Genomic DNA, 5577 nt, shown 5'->3' with positions numbered 1-5577 from the left:
AGGGTAGTTTCATGGTACAATTAGGTGCAGTTGGGTCAATTTGGGTGCAGTTGGTAGTTTCATTGCACAGTTGGGAGACTAGGTTGAATAGTTGTTGATACTGAGCTGGGTGATTGTCAAGTTGTTGTGCAAGAAATCTAAGATTCTAGGGATGATGTTTTGATGGATAAGGAGATGTAGAATGAAGGTTACTACTTAAGGAATGATGTCCTAAGTGAAGATAATGAAGGTTAGGAGGTGCAAAATGTAGATTGGGGCATGCTAATGTAGGGGAACCTATCCAGGTACCTATGGACACCTCTGAAGCCTCAAAATGTTGTCTAAAAGCCCAAACTAGGTCCTTAGACCACCAAGTAAACTCAGACAGTACCAAATGTGCCTATGGTGTAGTTCGGGCTAGTTTGGGCATAGTTGGTAGTTTCAGGGTGCAGTTGATAAACTAGGCTAAAACTAAGGCAATTTTAAGTGTTAGGGTTTCCAAATTGATGTCACAATGAGCTAAATAGAAAAGGATAGTGTTAAGACCAAGATAAAGGTGTAGAATGAATGTTAAGATGCCCAAAATGATGGTTAAAGTGTGCAAGATGAAAGTTGGCTATGCAAAGATGCAAGATGGAAAATGCAAAGTGCAAATTTTGAGGTTGAAATGTAAAAACTAAGTGGTGCACACTAAACCCTAATGGATTCCATATGAAAGGTGAGGGATACTAAGTGAGGGACTAAAAGATGCAAGATGAAGGCTATATGATGCAAGTATGAGGCTTTAACTAGGGTGAATGCAAGTGGGTTCTATGCAAGAATGAAATCTATGTTATGCCAAGCAAATTTAGGATCACAAGTTGTCATGTTTTCCAAGTCTTGAATATATTGGACTAAAGTTTGAAAATTTTTGACCAAGGTTGTAATGTTTTGATAATGTGTGAAGTTTTGATAGGGTTTTAATAGCTTCCAAGGAGTAAATTTGCAAATTGGCTTTTATCTTGATTAATGTTTTAGACACATGCAAGAAACATTAAAACCTGAGTAGCTATTGTAAAAGTGAACAAACACACCACAACCTAGGATTTAGGACTATATCCGCTAAATTCCTTCTTAAAACAAAGTTCATTTGTACTTATCTAGAGTGTAAAAATTAGAACCTTGGTACTATAGGCTCCCCCTTATAGTGCACTCACTTCTTGGGGCTACCAAGATCCACTTCCCAAGCGGTATGAGTTTCCAAGGGACTATTGTCTCTACTAAGGACCATGAGAATGTAGGATGTCTTCACAGGCATGGGTGACCCCTTGAACCAGTGGATAGAAAGGATTTTGGCCACTAAAACATGGCTTTTAGCAAGGACATTCTATGTGGCAAGTGAATGATAAACTTCCTCAGAAGGTCTCCCAGCCTTGAGAACTAGGGTTTGATGCACCACAAGAGTACTAAAGGAGAGCTATCATGGAACAATACTATCAAAATGGCTTTTATTGTAATTGAGTTTTATATAGCGGCTAGAAAATTGACCTATCTTTTAGCCCATTACCACTCTGAAGTTGTCCCTTAGCATACCTAATATTAGGTATCTTGGTCCAAGGTAGGCTTCCTATAGAAGTCACACAGATTTCTCTTACACCCAAGATCCAAAAATGGTGAGGGGAGAGGATACATTCATGTAACCCCTAGGGTTTTAGAAACTGTAGACATGTCAAGCAAAAAGAAAAAATTTATTTTATGCAACCAATGAAGTGTTATCTAATCTAGGAAATCTAGACACATGGTTTTGACAAACAAGCATTAGTAGTTTTTATTGATTATGTCTTCATCCAAAAATCACCACATGCTCCAAATAGACCATCAGTAACACAAAAACATCTATCCTAGGACCTAGAAAGAAATAGAAGACCTATGTGTAGATTCTAAGTTATGTGTGTGCTTTCTGTGAGCCAAGAGCACTCTGATAGAGTAGATTATGCCCTAGAAGGCTAAGATGGCTTAAGATGCCCCCAAGTGCACTTAGATAGTTCTAACTATGCCCATAGTTCACTTGGGGCCTATAAGGGAATAGTTGATAGTTTCTAGGCATAGTTGGGAGACCAAGTGTAAATTGTGGGGAATTTAGCCCTAAATAAAACCCAAAAATTATATTTTTGAACACTACCCTCCCAAGTGTGTTTAAATAGTGCAGACTATGCCCATGGTGTAGTTGGAGCCTAGAAAGGCATAGTTGGTCATTTCTAAGTGCAAGTGGTAAGCTAGGAACAACAAACAAGCATTATAGTTGCTCCTAAACTCCTAAGATTACCTCCTAGGGTCCCAAGTGTGCCTGACAGAGTAGAGTGCACCCTAGGACAACAAGGTAACATAATGTAAAAAATAAGAACATAAAACCATATTACTAGGTCCCCTAATAGACTAGGTGTGATAAAGGAGAGATAATAAGCATTATACCCCTCCAAGTGAGCTCCTTCCTTGCACCTATAAGCACAAACACAAGAAACCCAAGTTAGTTAAGCATGTTTCACATCAAGTTCACCAGTTGAAGGACCAAAAAATAGGCTAATGTCTAACATACTATGAGAAAATCACAAAATCAATAAACATATATTTACACCCTCTAGTCTACCATGAAATCCAAATAAGCAAAAGGAAGAAACACAAGGTTAGAAACCGCCTCTTTCATTTGTAACTTCCATGTCCTTCTTTCTTCTCCAGATGATATAGCTCCAAATTGCCTCTAATGCACACAATTAGGGAGATAAATCCTATGGTAATGATAATGATATGAAAATACTAGAAGATGTGATTTTAGCATGAGAGAGAGAGAGAGAGAGAGAGAGAGAGAGAGAGAGAGAGAGAGAGAGAGAGAGAGAGAGAGAGAACTAAGAAACTAAGGACCGAAAATGAGAGGAAGAATACTCATTTTATAATCAACACGAAAGATGAGAGCATTGGAATTTTCACCTTGGATATATGACTTGGTAAGAGATTCCTTTGAGAATCCATGACACATATGACACAAGATTCCAAGTGCAGGAATGTATGACACTTGGAAGTCAAACTTGGCTAAATATGGAAGAGAATCTATGACGCATCATATGACACCTCAAACCCACTTAAAGCCAAGAAAAATAAGAATATATGGAGTATGGAATAGCTTAGCCAAGTTTCAATTGAGAATCCATGAGATGTGACACCCATGTATCACAATGATGTAAATAGTTTGTGGAACATTTCAATTAAAAATCCAATATTCCACACAAATAGAAATTAGTGAAAATGGAATTAATAGTGGAAAATATGACTTAGGAAATTGAGAACTTTTATGGTTTTTGAATGATGAGTCAATTAATAAATAAAATATCAACTAATTGAGAGGGTTAGTTTAGAAGAATAATTAGTGAAATGACATAGGATTAGATTATGAGTTATTTAATCCTATAGAAAAAATTAGTAGATAATTGGCCAGTTTGTTTAAATAAGTGTGACAGTATCCTTTGATGAAGTGTGATGATAATGGAGATTGATGAGGATGATGATGGATAGACCAAAGCCATGGTCAAGTTGATCAATTCATCTAATTTGATAACATGCCAAGGACATATGACATGAATTAAAGATACATAACATTTAACTAACATTGTAAAATGCTATGGGATTGAGATTGGTTGATAGGGTTGATCATAATAACATCAATAAACATTGTCAATGTTATTAAATAGTTGATAATGATATGATCTGACACTGAGAGACTTGACAATGTCAAAGATTAGATGATGTGAATAATATTCTTAACTAGCACTAAGAGCCATGACAATACTAAGGTTAGATTGATAAGATTTGATAGATTGATAGGTTTCCAAGGCACTAAAAGCTACAACAATGTCTAGGATTGGACAAATGATGATAGATTTGGGATGTTTGACATGTTTTGGGTTGATTAAGACTAATTATTAGTGATTCTAGGTTGATTTGGTGTAATTCTAAGTTAATTTCAAATGGTTTCAAGTTGATTTGAAATGGTTTCAAAATGACATGAAATTGATGTAAAAGAGGATACAAATGATGATAGACACTGTTGAGATATGATCAAGTTGGCCAAAAAATTAGAGTTATTGTAATGAGAAAATGGGATGAATTAGTATGAAGAAGTGATGAAATCATATATGTGAACCATTTTTGAGCATCTACACATCCCTTATTACTTTATAGGAAGGTGTGTTAGATTTTCAATTTAGGATTCACACTCTCTTTGAACCTATAATTTTATACAATACCCCATTTAATGTAACATGTCCTAAACTACATTTAGATGAGTGGTATTCTCATATTTATTAGTATCTTAAAGATGGATATTTTCTTGAGTCTACAATTAGGAATTCTAAGAATAGGATCCAAAAAACTACAGCTTGTTATATCATCATTGATGATGTTCTTTATAAGAGGTCTTATGATGGTCCTCTCCTTAGATCATTTTTAAAAGCTGAAATCCATGTGTCTTTGCAAGAAGCCCTTGTTGGATCATGCAGGGGACATTTCAGTGGAAAATCCTTAGTTTAAAAACTCCTTTAGATGGGATATTATTGGCAAATTATGGAACAAGACTTGTTCACCTTTGTCAATATGTGTTGATAGTGTCAGTATCATAATAATCTTATTCATTCTCCTACATATGCTTTATGTTCTCAAGTTCTACCATGGCCTTTTAAAGTATGACATTTTGATCTTATTGGTGAGATTTATCCTCCCTCTCCTCAAGCACATAATTATATCCTCACTACTATACATCACTTCATTAAGTGGGTATAAGTTATACATCTTTCCTCTACCACTCCAAATGTAATTTATGAATTCATCCTTCAAAATATTATTGCTAGATTTGGTATTCCTAGTTAAGGCCTTTTTGGAGAAATAAAGTATTCATCAAAACTTTTCTTCTCCTTACTTCCCACAATCTAATGGAAAATTTTAACCTTCTAATAAGGTTATCAAACTCATCTTTTGAAAGATAGTTAATAAAAATGCTAAGGATTAGCACGCTCAGCTGGTTTCTGCTCTATGGGCTCATAGAACTAGTGTTCAAACTATGACATGAACATCTCCCTATAACTTAGTGTATGGGGTAGATGAAGTAATGAATTTAGAATTAGATATTCCTTCTTTAAGAGTTTCTTTATTCAAGGCATAATTGAAAATGATACTTTTCAAGAACAATGTTTACAAGATCTTGAGATGTTGGTCAAACAATGAATCAATGCTCTAGAACACATCATGGATTATCATAAAATGGTGAATATGAAATCTAATGGTAAAATGATTGAATGATATCTTTCTATAGGTAATTTAGTTATTTATAAGAATCAAAGGAATGTAAATTCCTTACCAAGTAAAATGGGGAAGTTTAGTCCTAACTGGTTGGGTTGTTATCTTATTATAGAAGTATATAGATCTGTTTCATACAAAAAAAAAATTATATGGATGGCACCTTTTAAGGAACCTATTTATATCATGCATTTGCATCATTATTATCTTTAATCATTTACTTTTATTCATGTTTTGTGTGCTTGTATTTCTTTCCTTTTGTAATATAAAAAGTGA

The sequence above is a fragment of the Cupressus sempervirens genome, chromosome 11 (genome assembly GCF_028749045.1).
Source record: "Cupressus sempervirens isolate cs-2001-9-10 chromosome 11, ASM2874904v1, whole genome shotgun sequence".
NCBI classification, from domain to species: Eukaryota; Viridiplantae; Streptophyta; class Pinopsida; order Cupressales; family Cupressaceae; genus Cupressus; species Cupressus sempervirens.
This window is presented reverse-complemented; position numbering follows the sequence as displayed.